General features: G+C 40.9%; 1 protein-coding gene across 7 annotated transcripts in view; it reads left to right on the forward strand.

Moving 5' to 3' along the window:
• CRACDL (CRACD like) overlaps positions 1–25,218 on the forward strand; it is a 69,836-nt gene that overhangs the window by 5,843 nt on the left and 38,775 nt on the right. For 2 of the 7 annotated variants that reach the window (XM_064408112.1, XM_064408107.1), the window contains exon 1: positions 18,268–18,544. The exons of 3 other annotated variants lie outside the window; for them this stretch is intronic. The gene's annotated coding sequence lies outside the window, so the exon portion shown is untranslated. Of the gene's footprint in view, positions 1–18,266; positions 18,545–18,626; positions 18,691–25,218 lie in introns of those variants that run through there. 2 more of the 7 variants (XM_064408108.1, XM_064408113.1) reach the window with 2 other exon arrangements.

The raw sequence follows: 25,218 nt of genomic DNA on the forward strand, positions 1-25,218 counted from the left end.
GATCTCTTCTTCTCTGCAGTCTTGCTTCATAACAGCAAGCTTAGATGCTGGCCCATTAAATGTACCCAGCAATGCACAGTTTCTTTATCTTTTTGTTACAGAAGCCTAGAAGTGCCTTTCTGCAACTGTAGGTGCTGATGAAATGATTATGGCTAGTTTGTTGAAGTCCAAAATATTACAGGACATCCACTTGAACATGGAAGTTCCAAATTCTTTGTTGGAAGGCAATGGCATGAAAGCTGTACGTGCCAGGATTGTAAGATGCTCTTAGAAAAAGCTGCTTCATTTCTCAGCTGTGCATATAGTGGAAGAGAGTTAACAATCACAAGAGAGACGGAAGTTCAGTCATAAAATGCAATTTATCCAAGGTATTAAATATACAGTCTTCTCTTGCTGCAAGATTTCTGGTTCTGTATTATTAAAGGAAGAGTCTCTGCAAAAAGGTCAGGAAAGGAGACCATTTACCTGCCCATTTTATTGCAGTGAAACATCCATTCATGGATGTTGTCACTTAAGGAAGATGGTTTTATCTGTACCAAAGCATTTCTGTGCATTGTTGCTCATCCTCAAGTCAGCAGAACTCCCTCAGAATTATTTGGGTCCTCTCAGTTTGTTTTTGAACTGGTCAATTCTTGCACAAATCCCTTCCCAGTGCCTTCTCAGTGTACTGCAGCCTCTCTCCTTCAACACTACACATGAAGAGGGTTAAGCTAAGACAGGCTCATTAATTCTCTCTCATCTCATAAAATCATTAATGGAAAGATCTTCCTGATACAGTATCAAATTTGATGAACTTTTTGGAAGTAGATGTGAATAAAACAGTGCACTATAACAGTGCAATATAAGAGTCTGGCCACATTGAAATACATTTAAAATGGAAAGTTTTGCAATTAAACATAGAAGTAAACAATGCAATCAGTACAGGAGTTCTGGAGTACTCCACTTTTTGGTGTCTATAAAGAGTACATAGTACAACCCACATAGTGGGTTGTAGAATTCTGAGTGTAAAATGCCTACATCTGTTTGATGAGTTATAACAGGATAAAACTAAAAGTCTTGGCAGCTCAAAGCCAAGCAACTGGGTCTGTTGGCCTCTGGGAAAATACAGACAGCAGTCTGGGAGCAGAGTGTAAATGCATTAGTAGATGTTTCTGTGATAACTATCAGCAGTGATACTTCTAGTGAAGCTCAAACTTAAATAATCATTGTCTTAATTTCAAGGGTACCATTTTGCTGTTTTCATAACTCTTGCAAGTCCTATTGCTCCTGATGTCTGTATTCTATACAGCCTCAAAGGGAGTCAACAGAATTCCTCTTGGCAGTGGTGGCTTATCCAGTAGTTGCAGGAATGTAACAGAAAATTGTCTTGGAACACTTTAAACAGCAGATGGTGTATCTGCTTTTGTGCAGCACTTTTGAAATGCACCTTGAGAGCAAATTTCACTGTAGACATTGGTGATGCCTTAAATTATGACAAATTTTGAAATAATCAAGAGGAAGATTAAATCAATGACTCAGAGAAATATGCATCAAAAAAGGTATAAAAGATGAAGTGGGACTTTTTAGCAGTTTATCACCATTGACTCTTCATGACCTTGAATGAGTCTAGTAAAGTGTAATTTCTAGAGTATTTACTTAGGGCAAATGGTTTTTTAGCCAGCCCGTTGATGTTCAAAGAGAATGAGATAAAACAGGACACTGATGTCTTTGGTATTTCTTCCAGTGCATTTTGTTTCTCAGAATTCTCAGGCCCGTGGTTCTCCATGCTCCCAGCTGCTTCAGAGCAGGCTTCAGCAGTCAGCTCCAGGAGTGTGGAAAACCTGCATGTGTATAAGCTGGCACATACATTCAGTGGTGTCCTCTGCCAGCTGGTTCTCTGCTGAAGTTTGTTGCTAAGTTAAGACAGAAGTAGCTTTGAAAAGAGTCCTTCAAGGAAAATTTCTTGACAGCACTTGACAGCACAACTTTTTATTTTATGGAAACACTAAATGATTTTAGAGATAATGTCTGAGTTTACAGGCGAGACACGCCTGAGAGTACACAGTTATAAGTGCTTCAGCTTGCACTGCTAAGATACAGTCCCCATAAACAGTTTGTTTGTTCTGTGGATAAAAATACATAATAGCTCTGCTTTTTTTTCTTTTTCTTATTTATCTTTTTTTTTACAGAAAAGGAGTTTATTTTTTAAAAAGTCTATTTATATTTAATGAAATTGTTTAATATTGCATCCCTGAAAAGCTAAAAACTCAGTGTGTTTTGGTTTGTTTGTTTTTATCTGCAGCACATAAAAGTTCTGGGCAATGGAGACAAGTAGCATTTTTACTTCTTTGTGTCTTAAAGTGGTGAGTGAGACGGGAAGATGACACACTTCTCATTCTCCATGTCATTCTGCTTTTATCACAACAGCTTTGGCAATTCTGCTATTTAAAGAGGAGTAGGATATAACAAAGGAACTGCTTCATCTTCATCTTCTAACTCATTGTCTAATACAATGCAATCAGCTGCCTGTATTTTAGAATTATGGGGTTTGTTTGATTCTTGAGTAGATTTCTTTCCTTCCTAAAATGGAAAATATTCTAGAACTGAACAAAGACGCTATAAATACAATATAATGTGGAACTTAAAGGACTCAGGGCACTGTATGCCATCAAAATTAGTAGCTCTTTTAATCTCACGGTTATGGCATTCTTTCCTTAATACTGGAATCAGTATCACTAAGGTTTTTTCAAGGTACTGGGGGTTGGGCAGATGCAGGAGTTGCATTGCATCAGCTGACCATGGAAACAGACAAGAGTTTCCATAGGTACTTGGACAAATTGGAGGTTAAGGAGGGACAGACATATGTCCTTCTATTTCCTTCTAATTCCATTCCGAGAAGAAGAACAAATTGCTAATTTCTGCAGCTTTTGAGTTGGAGTGGTGTTTAGCACATCATCACAGACTGACAGTTTCATAGGTAGGAACACTGTACAAAACGTCCCTATGGCTTAGGTCATGACTGCTAGGACTACAGGATGGAGAGATTCCAGATCCACAGCACTTTGTGTGTTGCTCTGCAGTGGAAGGCATGTATGTCTGGTGTATTTGAGGTCTGATTTTTATTTAATGATATTAGCTTCAGAAAACCATAGTACAGAAAAGCATCAGGAGAGGAAGGGAATTAATGTCTCTGCTTAGTGTCCTAATCAGAGTACAGAAGTAGAGCATGAATGAAGTATATATGGGAGTATCTGGGGAGAGTTCTCCTTTAGGCCTCAGAGAAACTTCAGATCTGGTTTCCATCATGTCTTCTGCACTGTAGGCTGGTTGTGTAGTGTGTTCAGGCGTGCTCTCTGGTGTTTGAAAGGAACCATTCATGCTGGTTTAGTAGATATTCACCTCAGAGTCACCTGTTCTTCTCAGACCTTCTGAAAGCAGTCTCTTAATCAGGAAACATCAGAGTATCCAAAACTGAGGAGATTACTTGGTGGGCTGGAAATCACAGGTGAAGGATGACAAAAGCATGTCCCCTCAAACATTTTATTTGATGTTTTCCTTGCTGGGTGGGGTGATGTTGAAAGTTTTAGCAAAAGATAAACAGTGCAATTTTTAGAAATTTAAATGCAAATCAAAACTCTGCAGCCGTAGTGTGGTGTTCAGAAAGACTATAGGTGGCAGCATCATAATAAAATAGAGTTTATTTAATGTCATTATTCAAAGAGAAATCAGCCCTTAGTTTCTTTAACAGCATGTCATGAACATATAAGACAGTGTGAAACAAAAAGAGATGAGAACCTGGAGTTTATCATCATTTAAGCAAACAGTTAAAATATGCCAATCAGTTTCTTAATCTGTGTGATGTCATTTTTTGTAAACATGAATGACTATGCAGACTTGCAGAGATCCGTCTCCATATCTTGCATTCAAGCTATTAGTGGTAGCTGAATTTTGCCACACTGGCAGATAATCCAAGCAAGAAGAAGAAAATGCTATTCTCATTAGGACTGTTGTCTCAGGATTTTAAAAAGGAATATTTGAAGAAAAACAAGTTAGTGTATTTCAGTGAAGTGTCCTGAATTTTCCTAGGTGGCTAATGTCTTTGAGACATTGAAGGTGGATGAACTAAAGGTTGATTTTTTTTATGGAGAGGAGTACTCAACAATTTATGAAAATAGAGCCCATTTCAGGTAGTTTAGATTTAGCTTCCAAACATGAATACTTCTAAGTTAACTCTGAAAAAGAAATCTGTTGTTAAAATAAGGAGGACAACATTTTTTACTTTTGTCCTTCTTACTTACCATTAAGGTTTATAGGAACTGTTAATGAGGAGCATTTTCTTGTGCCAATGTGTGCTATAATTTTCTCCTAGTTTTGGTTTATAGGAGAAATGAGAATTTTTTCCCCTGCAGCCCAGGGAGAACTGTCAGACCCATTTGGCAGGGCACAGATTCTCTTTCTTTCTTGTCCTAATGCATTCCCCTCAAATCACTCAGTCCAAAATTATCAAGTGAAGTCATAGGCTGTATCTGGTCCATGGGTTTCTTGTTCCTCAGCAGCCTGCTTTTTAAGATACTATAGAGGTTACTGATCTCAAATATTCAATTAAATATGTACTTCTCTCAACAGTTATTTGATACAAAATCATGGGAGCACAAGTATAGATTTGTTTTTATTTAATCTTGTAGCTAGCTGTTTTTCAAATCTTATTGTGAGATGAAGTATGGTGCAGACTGTAAACTCAGTTTGTTTAATTGCTACTGAACCAACAGGTGAAGAGTGCTATGCTTCTTTATTGGTTTATTTTTTTAAAGTGAGGTGCTAGATGTATGTCAGTGTTTTAAACTGATTGTGCAGATTACAGAGTTCTGGGTAACTTGCATCAGTGAAAGGATGCTGGGGGAAAAAAGTCAAGTGTCACTGTGAAAATTATTTGTTCTTTCTAATGACTTAAGGTTCCCTTTTTTTGATTATGTCTACAAAACCTCTTTGACCAAATGACAAACCAGTGTGAATTAAACAATTTAACTATTTCTGCCTGTCTTGGGTTTCACACTACCAGGCAGTGTTGAAATTTACCTGAGCAGCTCCCACAGGACTTCAATTTGTTCGCTCAGAGATAGACATGAAGCAAGGTTGCAAAGCTGAAATATGCAGGTGTTATTTTTCTTTACCCAGCAGAGGGAGGAAAACACTTGCCTGTGCTATTACTCCTTTATTTCTTTCTATATTTAATGGCTGTGAAAGCTTGACCCTCAATAACTATTATCTGAAGAGTGGGTGCTTGTGTGGAGTACTTCTGAACTTGTGAGCACTGGGTGTGCCATGTCTCTGGTATACAGACGTGTCTGGGTAGTAGCTGTGTGTCATTTTCACCCTCTTTCCTTGTTCACATACCTTGATTTAAAGTAAAGGAAATTCTGTGAGCAAGGAAGGCAGCAGTCAGGTACCTTGGACATGCTACAGATCTGAACAGTTTGGGGAGGTGGATAGGGAAGATGCATCTAAATTACTGAACAGTGCAGGAAATGTTCGTGGGTCAGGCTGTCATTGATCTTGGGTTGTTGGAACAGCCCTAGACACACTTGTGGTTGGATAGGCTGGTGATGGTTTGCAACAAGTGGAGTGGATGTAGTCAACCTCTTTTGAAGATCATGAGAGTTTAGCAGTCTGGTTGCAAGCATTGTCTCCAGTGCCACAGAGCAGTCCTAAAAGTGTTTCACTTACAAGAGCAGATGCAGCCCGAGGCAGAGGCTGCTGGATATGGCCTAGGCTGCATCAAGCAGATCAAGCAAAGTGGTTTTGTCCTTACCCTGGCAGGTGTCAGTAGGTGAGAATTTAGGTATATTGAAGGGGAGGGGAAATTCCGTCTTCTGTTTTGATGATTTTTTTAAGCACAGTTCTATTTTCTGTGCTAGTCTGTGGACTTTTTATAGCATGGTTGAATGATTTGTGTTTGATCCCACAGCTAGAGAGAGCACTTCCAGTCTGTAGGGCAAAGGAGGTCATTTATGTGTTGCTGTGAAAGGCTGTGGGAGCAAATGCCAATTTTCTCACAGGCACAGCTCACACTTCTCTTTACACTTCAGGGCTGGAGGTAAGGTCAGTGGGCAGCAGGGTGCCGACAAGAGTAGGAGTTCACTGGAACAAATGAATGTTCACCCACCTAACACTTATTTCTGTCTCTTCTTTTGCCATAAGGTTATAGCCCCTAACTCAAAGATGGTCTAGTACAGCACTGTTCCAACAGCTGCTGTAAGCAGAAGATATTCTGGGTATAATCAAACTCTGTACACTGATGACTGATCACACAAATGTGATAAATTCTTATGACAGGATCTGTGGCTTTGAGGTTCATTGTAGAAGCCAGATTGTGCCTTATTTGCTGTTAAGGCTTAATAGAATTGCCCATTGATTTCTCTGCAGCCACGTCCCCCAAGGGATTTATTCATTCAGGGATTAAAATTGTTCCACGGTTGTCTGATTTGTTTAAAGCTCATGCATTTCTCTTAATTGGAGACAGTGACCTCAAAAATAGCCAAAACCTTCCATTATCCTTATGTGGAAGAGAAAGGTGTACCAAAGAAAAGTCATCTTCTAATTAATGAAGGCTCCTACATTTCTACTTTTTTACCTTCTTACTTCTGCTTGCTTTAGTCAAAAATGACTTGAGATATCTGTCTTATGAATTTGTTTGGAGTGGAAGGAAGCCAAGAATTATTTTAACAAATGTTTTAGTTTGACACTGAGTATGGAGGCTTAGTTTGCCAAGCTGGAAAAGTGAATCACTAGGCAGTTTTTGTGAGGCTTATATAGGGTGTGGGTCATCTTGAATGTCAGTTCCAATCTGTGTTACATATTTGTAGAGGAGCGTATATTGTGAATGAATTGACATGTTCTCATAAGTTTCGTGTTTCTCTGAAACAGCAGATTAGTTTTGAGAAACTATGGCACATAGTGCAGCCAGCAGAGAAGCTGAAAGGACTTCAGGAAATCAGCTTCTTCTATGTGCTGCACAAAATTTCTGAGGTACCTGCAAATGTGTCTGGAGGAGCGTCGTGTTGGGTGCCGTGATGGTGCGAAGGGAACGTGCCTGGTAAGCTGGGTGCAGAGTACAGTGAGGAGCACTATGGCTCCTGGGAAGGGTGGACAGGAGCACAGGAGAAGGGAGCCTGTGAGCGTGGGGTCCCATGGTTTGGTGGGGCACAGAGCTGTTGTCCTGTCTGTGGCTGAAGAACAGGCTCTCTTGCTTCTTTTGACAGGTGTGCCCATGTTAATTCTTTCCACAGCTGTGAAAGAAATAAACAAAAGCCACCCGAAAGTCGATCTGCTGTGCTTCCACTTTTGCATGGGCATTTGTGATCACAGTCTAGTGTGTATGAAAAGCCATATGTGGGCAAGAGAGAATGAGGATCTGCTGCAAGGTCAGAATTGGGTTGTGTTCCTGGATTCACTTGAGACATGAGGCTGTCAAAACTTAGGTCAAAACCAGGCTTTTAGCTAATGTTTAGCTAATCTGATGATGAAGCCAGATCTAAACCTGGTAATTAAAAACAAAACCCCAAACAAACCTTGATTCCATGGATGAAGTAGAATTCATTGAAGAGGAGGGAGGCTTCTCTGAGCATCACTCCCTACTTCGTTCTGCCACCAGTGAGGTGGTGCTCTATCATTAGCCCTTTTTAAGATTTTTTTCAATAACTATTCTTGCTTTCCCTTGGACTTTCTGCAGACTTTACTACTGTTTTTCCTGTAGTTTCTCCTTCCTTGCTTTCTTCTGTTGCACAGAAACATCTCTGCCATACAAATAGCTGCATTTGTGATGGCAATCTTAAGGAACACGTTTCTGCCCCACAACATCAGTTGCTCCTTTGGACTTGCCATGCATCTATAGATGATGGTTCTGTTGCTTTCATTATGTCTTTGGATAAGGAAGCTCTGTTGCATTTTACTCTTGCTTTGAATTGTTTCAGTAATGCTTAAACCAGTCGCAACAAGGGGTTATTTACTTGAAATATAACAGTGGAAGATGATAGGAGGAAAAGAAGTATATTTCTTTCCAAGAAGCAAGTTGAAATCATGGGTTTGTAATAATATACCACTGCATATCTGATAATCCAGGGTCCCCAAGTGGGCTTCAACCCTTGAACAGGCAAAGTTTTATGACACTGAAGGTTAGTCCGTTGCAGAAATACCTGAGCTGAGTAAACAGTCTGACTCCTCTGACATTTGCATTGAGTCTGGACTATATAGAAGGATAATAGTAGCTGGCCTGCTGTTTTGACAAAATTATGCTCTTTAAACTGGTTACCAACGCTTGTGTAACTCAACACTGTTAGCACAAGCATATGAATGTTTTTATTTGGACTCTGATGGAGTGCTTTAAGAAAAGTGCTGTCTGCTCTAGAGTAAAGAGGTTGTTTCCATGACCTTTCTCACAGTGAGAGGATGTTCTTAGCAATAGCCAATCCTGTGAATCTGATATGAAATGATTCTGTGAGCAGAGAGCACAGTAAGAAAACACAAGTTTTCTTGAAACACTCTCTTCAGCTCTTGCAATGAGTCTGGTGTAGCAAGTTTCTAGTCAAAGCAAAATACTGACAATTAGACTAAAATCAGATTCTGTAGTTTTTACTTACATTGCTTCAACATTCTGGTTTAGTAACCAGCTCAGCTGCTTTGCTGTCTTATTCTGAATGAAAGTCACAAGCTGTAGCTCAGTCACAACGAGATAAGAGGACCATGTGTGCAGATAGGTACATCTCAACCTCCTGTTGAACTCCCAGGTACTTTGGATCTGTGGATGATGGTGTGGGAATCTCCAGCATGGACTTCTTGGTTCCACCTCCACAAAACAAACTTGCAAATTCTGCTGAAAAGTATTTACTTGTTTTTTCAACCACATCTGCTCCTACACAGCACTGCATTTGTCAGCTGTATTTCCATAATATAAAGTCTCATTTCCTCCTAGCTTTTTGTATCTGACTAGTTGTTACTTTAATAGCCTCTATTTCTGAAGCATAGGGCAAAATAAAATTGACCAATCTAGTTTTATTCATTGTATTTATAAGTGATTACACCATTTTGTTTTCTCAGTCCACTCTTCAGTATGGGATGTGGCTGGAATTTACGATAGCACTGAGCATCATCCTAACTGTTTATTTGGCTGATGGAATTACACTGAAGCTGAGTGCTTATACTAGCTGAGTGCAAGGGTCTACTGTGATGTTATTAAAACTTTTCACTCCACAACAGTCTGTACAGATTGTAGTGATCTGGAGACAATATCTGCTTTAAAAGGTTAGGGTAAGGAAGCAAAAGCCATTTGCTAGTGAAGGTAAGAGTGCTACTGTGATAGGAGCATGCAAATGATCTACTTACATGAGAAGGTCTGTTATCAAAATGATCTTCAACTCTTAGCTAGTCTATGTGATGTTTCTTATTACTCAGCCACTTTGCTTAGGAACAGGAGATTGCCAAATACAGGGTGACACCACTTCAGTTTCTAAATGGCTTAATTAATTATATTGGATGTGTAATGCCTGATAAGATGCTGTTTATTACACCAGAACGCCCTGGCGATTTTGTGCAGACTGCTTGTAAAGAGCATTATTTACTTTGCTGAGTCAAAGCACAAGGCTGAGTGTGTCAGAACCAAAGTTCACTGTGGAGCTGTAACCTGCCTCTTGTTTGTGGGGTGGACTCCAATTACACCATCACAAGTTATTCATCCTTTTGTCCCCTCACCACCTGCCAGAGTTATGAGTGACTGAATATAATGAAGGAAATTAATACAAGCATCACTGTTATCTCTAATAAAATATAACTGGCTTACAGTGAAAACCTGAAGGGAAGTTAATCAAGAAATAAAGACATTGTGTGCTGCATAAATCAATGCTGATTTCATGTAGCTGTAAAAATGAAGATGTAAATTGTTTACATGCAACTGTCAATTCTAAGAATTTAGAATTAAAAACAAACTAAACTAGAAAATTACTTTTTTCCAGGCTTACATGTCATTGGAAGAAATAAAAGATACTTAAGTCCCATTTTCTTAAAGGCATTGTAGAATTTTACATCTTATTCTAGATTAGGAAAGTAGTTTGCTCTGCTGTGTAATTATCAAATCAAATACAATATTTAGTAACTAGATCACACCCAACATATTTTAAAACAGATTATTTAAAAACATACCATGTAGTTAGTATAGCTTGGAAACAGAAGATATATTTAAAAAGAAGAAGGAACTTTTCTGCTTCTGTTTGGATGTTCAGATGACTTTCTGGGTATGTAAAGGCTTTGTTTTCTTCAATTTTCTTTCTATTTCCCCTTTCTTTTTGATATCAGTCTTTCTTGCCTCTAGTAAAACCCAAGAAAAACCTGGACATGAAATAAGCTGGAGAATTGGACTCACATATCTAAAACTAAAAATTGTAGCGGGGGCAGAAGAATAAGAAAAGGAGATTATTAAAAGAAACTGTAGAAATTTTTCATCCTTTTGCTTCAGAGGTTATGTACAGCAGCATGGAAAAGGGTGCCTATTTTTTCTCATCTGTCTGATTTCTGCCTGGCAGCTCTGCATGCAGGCACCCAGAATCCAGCCCAGGTGGGCTCAGCTCAGTGCTGGTGGTAGTACTGCCCTCCTGCTCCAATTATGGCTGTAAGGAAATGGAGATAGATGGCAGTTCTGTGAGTGTTGTTTGAGGAACACAGAGCAGTTGGGAACTCAAGTGGTTGCCCTTTGAATCATTTGAATCATGGTACATGTGTGAGGACACTGGTATCACTCTGTGTTGCATGGAGTTTTGGCTTTTCAATTCTTCTGAAATTGCGTATAGTTCCTCTGGACATTGTCCTTCACTGGAAATAGAATTTTTATGACTAGTCATGAAACAGTAAGAATTGTAAAACCCAGCCTAGAGCTGATGCAGTTGTGTCATCATAAATGTATTCAGAGTGTAATCATACACACAGAGGGAAATGAGCTACACTGGTACTTGGCAGTGCTAGATTAGCAGTTGGACTTGATGACCTCTAAGATGTTTTCCAGCCTGAATGGTTCTATGATTGGTGCCTAAATAGTGTATACTGAGATCTGCATAGAAGGCCATTGTTTCTTTCTGTAGTCTTCACATCCCAGCCAGCCAATGTATGTGTTGGGTACTGCACTGGATTATGTATATTATAATGGGTTGTTTGAATGGCCACTGGGTGTGTTTGCAGCAACTTCAGCCTAGATGGAACAAGACCTGTGAACGTGCAGAGACATGGGCTGCAGTGCAGGCTAGACAAGCCCTCTGAGGACTGAAGATGCCATGCTACTCTCTTGCCCTTGTTGCTCTTATAATGCGGAGGTGGACATGTCCCCAGCCTAAATAATATCACTAGATGGTGTGAGCTTTTAGCCCTCAAAGGGGAAAAGAATTCTTTGTTCCCCATCTCACAGCTCCTTTTCTCAGGAGATCCTCTCTTAGTTACCATGGATATGTAAACTGGTGGTACAGTCTTCCTATCCTTTATTCATACACCTACTAACATCTGCACCAGTGCAGCTTTCAAATATAGGCCTGGCTTGTGCTGGATCTGGCTAAATCTGGAGCTGTTTTACACATTTCTTTGACACATTGGTTTTGGCTGGTCTTTCTACCTTTTTGAGCAGATGCAATATTTCATAACTTGTCACTGAATTTTTATCCTTCCATTCATGATGGTGACAACCAGAAATTCTGATTGTGAACCACCAATGTGAAGCATATAAAGCAGCTTGGGAATTTCAAGAAATCTGTTTCTCAGCACCCCTCCCTTGAACATTGGGTGGTGTATGAAGTATGAGGTTACATGGAGAGCTGGAGCAGGTGGGTCAATTCCATACAGTTCAGCAGCAAAGGAATTTGCGTTGCAAAAGAATTTATACATCTTATTCTTCAGTGGCACTCGAGCTTAATTGTGCTTGATTTGACACTAACTGGCTAATTAAGGAATCTTTCTTTAGGCTTCAATGGACATTGGATCAGAGCTGCTGAGACCAAAGGCACTGAACAACCAGGTTAGGTTTATTACCTTCATAACTCAGGTAGGAAGCTCTGGAAAATTAGGACCAGCTCTGTAGTATCAGCATTTATCTAAATATTAAGAGATAAAGACACTGCAAACATCACACTGTTCCCACTTACTTGACCATGTAATGCATGGAGAAAGTGGAGAGTAGACAGGCTGCTGGATGGCAGCTGAGCCATCAAAACCACAGGGGAAACAGAAAAAGACAAGTGTATTTTCAAATTTAAATATACACAGAAGCATTGAAGTAGGAGTTCTCAAGCTTTTGTTCGCTTACACTGTTTGGATAAGCTGTTGGTCTTTTGTGGCATTAAGATATGAAATACAGTTAATATTTTTTCATGACATTTTTTTCTGTGTTTACCTATAAAAGAAAGCCACAATAGTAATGAGAAGATTAGCAAATGTGTTTGTTAAGAGTGTTGCTGTGGCTGTGATTTTTCCAGAGCCATGTGAGATCTTCTCAAGTATGAATAGCATCAAGGTTTTTACTGCTCTTATTATTTAATTATATTCTTACAGTATTCAAAGGACTCAACTAGCACAAGAAGCTATTGTGCTTGGAACTGTGCAAACACTGGAGACAGAATAGTCTCTAAAATATTCTGAGTTTAATGCAAAAAGACGAGTAAAACATGCGCATTCAGGCAACTCTGTAATACCTTGCTGTTAGGCATTTAGGTGGGGTCATAACAGGACTTTTTGGCACCTTTCCCTTTCTCCTCCTCTTATGCAGCTTCAGTCCTCCTCCTGACACCCTTCCCAGCCAGCTGCTATTGCAGTTTTGCAAGCCATTGTTCTGGCACTGCCCCTGTAGTGCAGCCCAGGCTGGGCACCCTGCAGGGTGCAGGCATGGTCCCATATCCACGTCAGTTATTTCACAAAAGTCCTCATACCTTTTCACTGAAAAGAGCAGAGCTGAAGACTCTGGAAAATTATTTTAAGGTTTCAAGTCAAGTTTTTTCCCACACAGCATTTGTTTCTTTTGGAAGTTCACATTAGGTGCAATTCTCTGCACCTAACTGCTGCACAGCTTGATGTCTTCTCTTTGTACAAGAACATGCACTGCCAGCTGCTGGGGCTGCAAATCCTGCTGCAAATCCTGTGTTGAAATAACTGCAACGCTGATCACTTTCCATCATTGAACACGGTTCACAGTTCTTCTTGGTACCTGTCTTTCACTCTGGCTTTGTACTTTGTTCCCTCTTAGAAACTTTGCTCCTATACTAATGGCTCTCAAAGGGACAAGGAGAAAATTCCTCTTGGTGGAGCAAGGCCTTACCCAGACCTGCCAGTCTGCCTGCCATACTATTTTGGATGCCAAGTTGACAGCAAGAATGAATTTATGCCATGAGATTGAAAAGGAAGTGTATCATTCAGCTGTTTGAACCAGCAGATGGCAAATGTAAAGGAAAAAAAAAATCGATCTAAGAGCCAATTCAGAGAACAGACATTAAATAAAGCCATCTGGCAAACATATGAAGGGAAAGAAGATGATGAGACCAAGTTCTGCTTTAAATATCTGCTCACATTTAGAGGAAGTTGGTGGGAACTCATACCATGGGAGAGCAGGCTTTGAGCCTATAAGGAGTCCTGTGTAGTATCAAAGCCTGTGGCAGTGTTGAGGACTTATAAGGACCCTAAACTATCAAGCAGGCAGAGCCTAAGCAGCAGCATTCCTGCCTGTGTGAGGTCCTGGTGATACTCCACACAAAACAGAGCTGCTTGATCCCCCATGATGGGATTGAAAAGACCACACCTAGGAACCACGTTTGTAGAAAAAGACTAGAAAGATAAGCATGAAAGTAAGCAAAGAGGGTGATCTAATGTAAGTTGTGGATGCCCCATCCCTGGAAGTGTTCAAGGCCAGGTTGGATGGGGCTTTGAGCAGTCTGGTCTAGTGGAAGGTGCCCCTGCCCATGGCAGGGGGCTTGGAACTAGATGATCTTTAGAGTCCCTTCCAACCCAAATCATTCTATGATTCTATGATATCACAAATTCTGAAAGACATTGATAAATCTATTTTTATGCCAATGCCATGGCATTTTGTTACTTTGCCCTGCTACATTAATTCCTGGAGAAGAAAAATATGTGTGGCTTTGCACTTAGGCTTTTACGTAAAATTTCAAAAGAGAAACATTGTCCATTGAAAAGGGAATTGGTATCTTACATAAGTGCCCAGCCTTTATTTTGGACACTTGCTCTCAGGGAATGTGATTTCAGAGCTCAGAAGTCTAGCAGATGTTATTACTATTTCTGTTTTACAGGTCAGTGCGTTTGGTTTTTATGCTCTGAGAAATGCCTACAGCTGCTAGCCTGTCTTTTGTGTTATAAAAACAAGTCAATTCGGTATCATATTCTTAATTTATACATAATATTTTCTTTTTCTGGTAGAATGGGGATACTGTTGAACATTGCAAAAACATCTAGTAACCAACAGTTTTGTTAGCAGACTGTGTCATCTTATTTTCATGAAGGGCAACAGTGGATAATTGTGCAGTGAATTTTGTTCTTGATATCCAGGCCTGTGGCATTAAACAGAACAAATAATCCCACCACTTAACTGCAATAAAAGGAAAATATTTCAGTATTGTAACCTAAGTTTTTAATGCCTCTGTTGACAATAAGGTTCACATGAGTGATGATGTAGTAGCAGTATTTTGTGCATTAACTGTTGTTTTTGGACATTTACATGGGAAAAAGTTGCCAAGTCTCACAGAACAAAATTTTCAAATATCTATTTTCTTTCCGTTTCATCTGTGTTGTTACTGATTAGTTGTTGTATCTGAGAAAGTTTTCTTTCCCTCAGTGTCTAATAGCCAGTCTAACAAAAAGGCAGTATTTCTGTCCCTCTGCTCAGATGAATAATTCATTGCACTGCATTTTCTTGTGTCAAATAAATTTCAACTCTTGCTTTTGTAAAGAAGGTTTACGAGAGGTCCTGGGCACACAGAAATTAATTTGCTTCCTTCAGGCACGTCATTATCTTTGCTGAGAGGGAAGTAACAGTTTATTTCTGTTAAATTTTGGTTAAAGAATTTACTATGCTGAGCGTTAGAGGGACGGTATCCTTTAATTGAAGTTGGAGTTTGGCAGGTTTTTTCAGTGCTGTTCTGTTGCTATTCTCCCCGGCTCAGTCGAACAATGGGCTGGAGAGATGCTGGCAGTGTTGCTTGGTTACAATTCATCAGCGTGAATCAGTGCTTCACACAGCTCCTTCTGCGGCTGAGCAACCCGGAGACTTCTCGGCACTGTGTCCCTGATGGGAGCGGAGATGTGAGCAGATTAGGGACCATCTCAATTACCGTAATACTACACCTTTGCAGAGGGATTTGGACAGCTATGTTTGACTTTCAGTGGTTAAAGTCAGGCAATTGGGAGCTATCTTACATGGCTTTACAAGTATATAGCCAAGTAAAGTGAATTTTTAACAGTGTGTTTTGTTGCAAGGTGTGTTTGACAAGTTTGGCACTTTAGCATCCTTCTGTATTCATCAGGAAGATTAGATCCTACATTAAATATGTTCCTCTGGAATAGACACACCATTTGCTGAAGCCTGCCTGCAGGCAAAGTTAAACATGTAAGAGGAACTGCTACCTTCCTCTGATTGCATTTGACCAAATCTTAAGCTGGCATAAAATGAAGCTGGTGGAGTTATGCCAATTTAGACAATAGGAAGATGTGACAGGTTATTTTTAACACAATGGACTGAATTTTGTCTACCCCACTTAAATCCGTTTTACTACTTCCCTGTTGTTGCTGTTTGAGACATGACTGGAGGAAATGTTAAAAAAGTGGAGAGGTGTTCAGTTTGTTCTTTTCATGGAATCAGCATTTCCAACAGCATTGTTTCCATCTCTGTCTTTTTTCTAACTTTTACATGAATCCTGAAATTATTTCCTTCTTCCTCTCTCTGTTGGGCTCAGCAGTTCTCCATTTCTTCTCAAATCTACTATGCTTGTGTCTTTTTATTTCTCTTTGCCTCTATTAAGGGCCTCACTAGTAAATGTTTATATTTGCCAACCTTTCATCTTGCCAAGCTTTCTCTGTTTTCTCCAATATCTGCTATTTAATGCAGCTTGTTGCATGGTGAAACATTTGGACCTTTTGGAAGAATCTGTAGGAAAAGATGCACTGAAGTGCCATGCACTTCACTTGGTTTGCAAAAGCTGAATCTGTAGTAAAAAAAATAGTCTAGAGCTATCTAAAACACATGAGTAGATTCTCTGCACTGTTTTGCCTGCTGGTGATGGTATCTGTAAGATGCCTTTCATCAGAAGATTGTTTCAGAGTATCTGCACTGCTTAAAAATCAGATGCATTGCACAGAGCTGTGATTTGTGCTGTGTTGTTACATGATCAGTTTTTCTTTAGCAGCAGGTGAATATATATTTAATATATTAAATTTTCAGTATGTTTCCTCCAAATGTCTATTGGTTATCTACAGGGATTTTTATATTTTGAGTCTATTTAAAACATGGATTAATTTAACCCTGCTGAATTCAGACTGTGGCATTCGTAACTATTATGTCTGGAAATTTAAGTGCTTATGGGATAGGACTTAACTCTGACCTCTTCCGGTTTCTGCAATAAAATGAGAAAGGGAAATGAATGAAAGAACTATAATTTTCCTATCAATATGATGAGCTTTGGCTCCTGTTCAGGAAGGTACTTGAAGCACCATAATACCAATCTAGTTTTGGGCAGCTGTATTTGCTGCAGGGATAGACTGATTTCTTCGATAAATAGAGACATTTTTGGGGAGGGAGAGATCTGAAGCATAGCTGAGAGACTGCTTCCTGACCTCAGGCCTGTGCTGAACACAGATTTATCAGGCCACTGAGCCTGGCTACAGTGAAAGGAGAGCTTTTTTGGGGATACGCTGCATGAATTAGGAGTGAGCATTAGGTGTGCCAATGCACAGCTGAGTGTTCTGCAAAGACGCTTGCCTTTCTCTTCCATTAAAGCATTGCTTTGTTTCTACCAGCTAGAAGCCTATTGTGGAATGATTCCTTTTAAGATTGTAGCTGGACTTCTCTAGACATGACAGGCCAGTTCTGCTGTCCCTGAGACCCTTCTTTAGCAGAACAGTTGCCCCTGTGGTGGCTGGGTGATAGGTACACCCACTGCAAATTTGTGCAGAGATATGGAAGCTATTGCCCTGGCTGAGCTGGAGTCCTCACAGATATTCCTGTCTGGGACTGGCAGAATCTGCTTGAGCAATGAGGGAGCTGCTCACGTGTGAGAATGTGCTCAGATGGGATGGGGAAGCAGCCGGCTGGAATGAAAGGACTTGTTTCTGCACCGATACCCCTCAGCCCTCCCAGCCTCATGGGCCCCTCCAGCCTGTGGGAGCCTCGCCATACGTGGTGTGCACGGCGCTGCTTTCATGCCATTTTTGCCAAGATGTTCCTTGGAGCCAGTAGAAAGCAAACAGGCATCTTTTCCAGATAATTGGGTCTTTGACATTCGTGTTATGCTGTGTATGCAGAGGCATTATTTCTTTTTGCTATACAAGGATGATAGGGCTGGGTATACCCCATCCAAGGGACTCAGAGGCACTTTAGCTCTTCAGGTCTGGCTCAGCATTTACTTTTCATCTTTTAGAAAATACATCCCGAGGAATTTGCAAGCTAAATAGAGTAATTAATACAATGGCATGGCAATAACAAAATATTTACATGGCCAGAAAATGCAGAGTCCTTGTGTCATCATAAACTTCCCTCATTTACTTCCTTTCAGTTTTTCAGCTTGGCTTTAGATTATGCTTCATAGTATGGTGTATGGGATAACATTCTTTTTGTTTTCATATGCTTAATATTCTCTCATTGTACTTGTTAATGTTGAGGCTGTGCACATGGTGGGTGGTTTCTTCTGCTTTATTTAATGACCAGATTTGAAATAGATCTTATTTTAAGGTTAAAAACTTTCTGGTTTCATTGGCATAAAGAGCAGAAAATGTCACCCTGAATTTTTGTATGTGTGCTTCCTATTTTCACAACAGGTGCCTTTTAATCATAAAAATAGCTCAGCAGCTGTCCCTTTGTCCTGGGTGCTAAGCAGTGGCCTTTACAAAGCCAGGAGTAACTTTTGGCATGGCCCTCCCTTTCCAGGAAGGACCCAGCTAAGCTTCCTGAGTAACATCAGCCTCCGCTAAGAATTCAGGTCAGGATCTCCCTGCTTGTTACCTAGCAACTGGGGGATACTGGTGCTTTTTCCTCTGACCGACTCCTTCCGCGTTAGATCCAGGGATCACTTGGGGAAGGATCAGGGCAGGGCTCATAACTCATGCTTCGGGAAGGCAGAGTAGCCCCATGCTGGGTATCTGATGAGATGTAGGATGCACTGTCCAAGTCGAACCGAATAGAGACTTTCAGAATTCTCTGCACAAACTTGAAAGTGCCTCTGCTGGTTTTGCTACCACTTAAATGTCTGGCAAGGTGACAGATCCCTTCTGAAACACCAGTAGCCTTTTGTGGTGTGTTGAATCTGACAAACAGGAAGCTACGCAGGTAAGCAGCTGAAGAAAGTTTATGTCTGAGGTACTTTAAGGGTTGTTTTCCTACAGGTGAAATGTGCTTTTTGGTTACACAGGTGCACAACATTCAGTTCTGGGATTATTAACCTGCCTTTGTACTTATTAAAGTTTCATTGGATGGTAAGTAAAAAAGTTAAGTAGAAAGATGAACTGTCTTCCTTTGTTGTTTGTGGTGTGCGTTTATATATAATTGTTGAAAACAACCTTTAAACTTCTCTAGTTAATTTATTGTAGAACTGGCTAATGAAAAATCTTTAAGTGTTCAAGAGTTATTGGTTGCCATGCTCTCACTGCAACTCACTGCTGGTAGCATATTTGCAAAATAGAAAGCAGCAAGTCCCTCTGGCTGTGTATTGTTTGCAGAGGCCAGCAATCATTGCCTCTGGTTAGTAACACAATGGGATTTTGTTTCCCTGTGATAGATTACAAGTAGAAACCCTTTGTCAAATGTAAAAATTAGAGCAATGTGCCATTCTAAGAAAAATACTTAAAAAAAAAAAGTCTCCCTTGTGTTGTAGCTTCTCTTCTCACCAATAGTAGAGGTGGTGGGAATCAAACCAGAGCATGTTTGTATCTAGTGCTGGTGCAGGGCTGGCATGATAGTTTTCTGAAGGACCACTCCTCACAGAAAATACAGTTTCCATATTTTGAAAAACATGGAAATTAATGTTTCCTGGTGCATACAAGCTGTTTAACTTGCCTTTTTCAGAAGTCTAGAAGTAGTACCTTCCATCTCTTCAGAAATATGAATTGATATAGCTCCAATTAACTTGAGCAAAGACACCCCAAGTGACATCAACCAAAGATCTGGCTGCCCATCTCTGGGACAGGTGCACTGTAAGCATGTTTATATGGTTTTTGCACAGAAGGTTGTAGTGGTGGATTCTGAAAAGGGACATAAAAAACCAGATTATTTTCAAGCAATATATTTTAATTATTTCTAATATGGAGCTGTTTGATTTGAGTGCTGACTCTGAGGCATTCAGAAGCTGATTTCTTCAGAGACACCAAGTGCAGCTTCAATTGATATTTTCCACATTTAGTATTCAGAAAAACAATTCCCAGAGTCTCACATTGCATACCTGATACAGCAGCTGCTTTTTAAGTGTGCATGTCCAATTTGGTATCCCAGACTTTTTGTCTCTATCATACTTCTGGGAGAGCTCATACATTCATTCCTAGGACTCGCAGGGTGTGTGTCCACATAAGAAGAGTGAAAAAATATTTACCAGGTCAGTATCTTCATGCAGTTCGTGATGTCCTTTATTACAAAAAGATCTCCCAAGTGTGTAACTTCATACTACTGTCTGATTAGGTGATGTAGGACAGAGTAGGAAAAATATCTGTTTGAGGAGGTGCTTCACATTTCATTTAATTGTTCTGGTCTCTAGGTCAACAACTTTCAGGAGGCAGTTAAGAGCAGAAAGCTCTTCAGTAGCTTTGATCCAGCTCTTTCAGTAAAACAGCACCCTCAGAGCATAGCATGGGACCCGGGAGATTAAGTCACCCAGCACCTCCTGATCTTTTCTCTGTTCACAAAGCCTGGTAGTGTCCTCTTAGTAATGCTCTTCTGGCAGAGCTAGGAGCTCTGCTAGATATCTTATTTCCTACCCATTGCTGTGACTCACAAATATTTTTAAAATGTTTAAAAAAAGGAGGCCCCTAAGCAAAGAGGATCAGAATTTCTGCAGGCTTGAGCTAGCATATTTGCCAACTGCATGTAAAAGGCTAAATATTTTCCCATTATACCTACACCAGAAACACTCTGTAGATACACAGATGGCTGGGCCCTTGCAAATTCAGCCAAGGGAGCGTATGCTGGCACTTTGGGGTTTGAAAAGAAGCTGGAATGGGTCCTGTAGTCTGGTATTGGCAGTCAGCAGCAGCATCTGGGTAGTTGGACCTAGGAAAGAGCCAAGTCTGGAAAGGTTATTGCAACATTGGCCTTGCACAAACAGTGTTTCTTGATAGTAAATAGCTCAAACATGTACATGGATTCTTCAGTAGTCAAGAGGAGGCAGGTGAATGCTTTCTCTCTATTTGTCTGTCAACATGTGCAAGCCTAATTAGGAGCTGGGAAGTTTAAATCAAAGAGTTATCTTAGTGTCATTTAGCTATAGAGGCTGCCTGGGATCCAGTGTCTGGTTCTGGGCATCTGGCTGCCAGAATAGGTGGGCTTGGAATAGAGCAGGTGCAGAAAAGAGTTAATGAAATGTCAGGATAATAGAGAGCTTCTATCTGTGAGGAAATTAAGATGCCATTACTTATTTGGCTTTGCAGATGAAGGCTGAAAGGGGAGATGGACATCTTCTCTAAATACCTGTGGCAAAAGAAAAAGGCTCCTTCAAGGAAAGTATTACATTAGCACAAAACCAAACAGGTATATACCAGCCATTTAGTCAGGGATTTTCTAACCATCAGAGTTACAAAGTTCTGGAATAGCATTTGAATTTGAATAGTTTTCAAAATAATGCTTTAATCAGCCTATGAGGGGCTTATATTGAATGTTTGCTTGCACTGAATGGAAATTTGCTCTGATAGTATGTTCCCAAGTTTTATTCTGAAACACCTATATGAAGCTTGAAGATATAAGTGTACCAAAACGTTCCCCAGGATTTCCCTAAGGAGTTCTCACCATATGAGAGAACTGAAAAAGTCCAGGCAATGCATGGAGCTCCTGCAATGAGAAGGGCCTGATAGGGGGATGCATCTGATAGTGATAGGTCTTGCAAAACCACAGAGCTGAAGAGCCTTTGTGACTCATCTGACTTTGGACCTGTCCAAGGGACCAGCAAAGGCCAGGAAGTGCTGGGACCTTTCTAAGATGCCATGAGACTGGTTATTTTGGACTTGAGTTTCTGATTTGTTGCTGTAACTAGCTCTGCACACACAGAATTTTCACATAGCTCCCTGGGAAAGCAAGCAAAACACAGCAGTTTGAGGCAGGGAGCTCCTTCCCTAGGAGTGATGGGGTGACCCTGGGGGTCTGTGCCATGCCTGAGAGACAGGTTGTTCCTGACTGAAACCACTTTGGTGGTTTCACTCTGCACCACCTGCCTTGGTAGGAATTATTGCAGACCCACAGGAGGTGGGGGAAAAGCCCACACAAGTAGGTTTTCTATGCACAGCTTTGCTTTTTGAGCTTTGATTAGGAATACTGCTCTGCCACCCTCTCTCCCAATGGTGTCCCTTTTGCTGCCCATGGGGATATTGTCTGCTTCTCTGTTTCTCTTCCTACATCTGGGCTCTTTCTAGCATATGAATGTCAATGGCATTTAATTTATGAATACTGCAGTGCATTTTGTTGTGCTTATTTAAATCAGACAGAGATCGAGCATTGTACAGTCACATGTAAAGGTGATGGCAGATGAGTGCTCTTTATGTCACGCTGGATTTCTGCTGCACACTTGCATTTATGTTTGCTAAATTACAGGCAGGAATTTTTTGAATTAATGACAAATATTTCCCAACAGTAGTTACTTAAGTGCCTGCACATGTTAAATTAACCATAATAATCTTGTCATAGTCATGAATTAATAACCTGCGTCTCATTGGGCTTTTGAGAATTGAAGGAAAACATTTGTGGTATATTCAAAGAAGGGAGCCTGGGGATAAAAGGGATCTTTCCAAATGGCTTTACATTCCTGTCCCCACCATCCTATCCCCCTTGCCAAGTAAGCCCCAAAGGCTATACAGGAACCTGAAAATTAGGTTTAGAAGGGGCAGAAAGGAAGAGATCTCCTCTGCAGAGGGGTGTCTTTTTCAGGTAAAGTAATTTCACTCCTGAAATGTCTTCCTCTCTCCATTGCTGAGAGGGAGATGCTGCCAGAGGCAAGTATGCACACAAGAGATTTCTGACAGAGATCTGAAGCAGTGAGGAGTTTAACAAGGAAAGTGCTTATTGTGTCAGAGGGGGATGGGAAGAACTTCTGTCCCAGTGGCAGAAAGGAGAAGAGGCTGGGGGCAAGTGGTGATGTGGGAAAAGGGAGACATTTCTCACAGTGTATTCTCCATCTGTGGTCCATGGAACCCCGTCCAGTGGAGACCCGGGGACCATGATCAAGTTCCCTTTGCCTTCGGAGTTCCACTACCCCACAAGGTGCCAGGGGGAGCTGGGCCCTGGGCCAGAGAGGGCACCTCAGTCAGTGCCATTGGCTCCAGCTGAGCTGGACCAGGAGCTGAGCATCGCTTCTGCATGGAGACTTACTCTGGTCCCTGCTCTGGGACTAAGAGCTTGAAAAAGATCAGGAGAAGCATGTAACCTCTCTTGTGAGGAGAGGCTGCAGGAGCTGGGCCTATTTAGTCTAGAGAAAAGAGGACTGAGAGGCGATCTTGTTAATGGATATAAATGTCTCAAAGGCAGGTGTCAGGAGGATGGTGCCAGACTCTTTTCAGTGGTGCCCAGTGATGGGATTAGAGCAAAAGCTATAAACTAAAACACAAGAAGTTTTACCTCAACATGAAGAACTTCTTTATGTGAGGATGACAGTGCAGTGGAACAGGTTACCTGGGCAGGCTGTTTAATTTCTCTCTCTGGAGACATTCAAAAACCCACCTGGACATGTTCCTATGTCATCTGCTCCAGGTGCCCCTACCTTGGCAGGGGGCTTGGGCCTGATGATCTCTAGGGCTCCCTTCCAACCCTAACAATTCTGTGATTCTGTGCTATGCTTTCTACTTCCCAGTCTGAAGGAATAAGTGGGCTTGTGCAGGTGGCACACTAGAGGCTTGCCTCTGGATTTCTGACAAGGTGGCAGTAAAAACTATTAGGCTGCATTCAGGGTTTTGACTTTCAAAAGTCTGCAAGTCTGAAGCAGCAGCTGGAGGTGATACATACAGAATGTCTCACCAGAGGTTATATTTGCTGAGATTATTGCTGCAGGGAAGGAGTGAACAAGAAAACAAGAATCTGAGCTAGTGGCAGTTATTTCCATTTGCTCATATCTTTGCTTTGGAGCACAGTGTGGTTTGGAGCATGGACCTGCAAGTAAATGAGATAAGAGCTACAGAAAAATATTTCCTCTCTTTCAAATATAAAGAACAATTAAAGTCCTGAATAGATAGTAAGAATGAAAAGTTTGCAAGTTCATGTCATGAAGGGAGGAAATGGCAGATGATTATGGCTCTTACATTGGTGAAATGCTGACTGTTTTTCTTGTAGACTGTGGAGAAAGGTTCCAAATAAAGATGAAAAGACTCAGCCATTATGTTTATTGTGGCATGGACAGAAAGCAACCTTCCAGTCTTTTTGTGTAGGAAATTATTTGGATTATGAAGTCCAACTTAACTGGACTTCTACCTGAAACCTCTGAGGAAGTAATGGATTATTACAAGGTAACCTTGTGTTAAAAATCTCGTGCTCTTTCTTCTAGAAGTGATCTGAATGTTACTGTGTGGAGGAAAGATAAAGGAGCCCGTGGCTCATCTGTCTCCCATCAGGGCTCAAGAAAATAATTATAAATTGAAGGCTGAGAGGGCCTAAATTAGGAAGGGTCAAAAGAGGCTAAATAAGGTCCTTTCCAAATGAAATCTGCCACATGTACTATCTCAGAGCAAGCTTCGTACAACAGTTAAACAAGAGGCTGTTCAGCTTGCATTTGACCTGTGGGGTTTAATGCAACAGGAATGTGGAATGTGTTTACAAGGTAGCAGTTATTGCTGAAATATGTGAATGCTGTTGCCTGGGGAAATTTCAGAGGATTGTGACTGTGCTGACAGTGGCTGTACGTCTGGGACGGACTGTGTGGAAGCTGGGGGGGAAACTGGCCCCAGAGTCTGCGATCTACAGAGGGAATGCAGGGCATGATGCTCCCCTTCCCCACCACATCCCGCTGCCATCCTGTGCCTTCAGCTGGATCTCACTCCATTCTTGCTGCTCCTTCGTGCTAGGATGACCCAGGAGTGTGACCTGGTCCTTGTGCTGGAGACATGGCTTCTTGTTACCCCTGCATCCGAGGGGACTCCAGGTTAGCACACGGCTGCAGCCGGTTCAGCAGAGAGGTCTGGGCTGGACTGAGGTAGAGCTGAGGACTGAGAGCCCCTAATGGCACCTGTCATGAGCAGGTCCTGGAAATCAGCCTGCTTACATTCTGCCTAGTCTCAGCTGGTAGGCTGGTGTTTCTCTGCCTGGAAGGACTCAGGCTTCTCCTAGAAATATCTATTTCGTTCTCTTTGCATTTCCAACTTCGGGTTTTTTCTCTCTATTTTAAATGTCCAATATTAAGACTATTCTGCACATGGTTCATGGATTATTTCAATAATTTCTTCATTCTTCCAGCACAGGAATTCCCAAAGAATCTGGTAAAGCCCAGCTTAGTCTCTTTATTTCATTCACTTTCCTTCTTATTTAAGTTTGCCTAATTTTCATTGCACTAATGGCAAAATATTTGGAAGTAGGCCTAGGATATAACTATATTCTGTATTCAGTTGAACCCAACATTTGAAAGATTTGTCATTTACTTTTAAAGAAACTTCATAAAACTGTTGAAATTACACTGTTGACTATACCACACATTATGGACCTGTGAAAATTGGGCCAAATTCAGCTCTAGATGTTAGCAGTTGATCTCCTTGTCTGGTTAACTTGGCCCATTGAGTATCCTTCAGAATAGCAGATAAAGCTGAACAAGGATCTCATTCCAGATACTG

The sequence above is a fragment of the Passer domesticus genome, chromosome 2 (genome assembly GCF_036417665.1).
Source record: "Passer domesticus isolate bPasDom1 chromosome 2, bPasDom1.hap1, whole genome shotgun sequence".
Taxonomy (NCBI): domain Eukaryota; kingdom Metazoa; phylum Chordata; class Aves; order Passeriformes; family Passeridae; genus Passer; species Passer domesticus.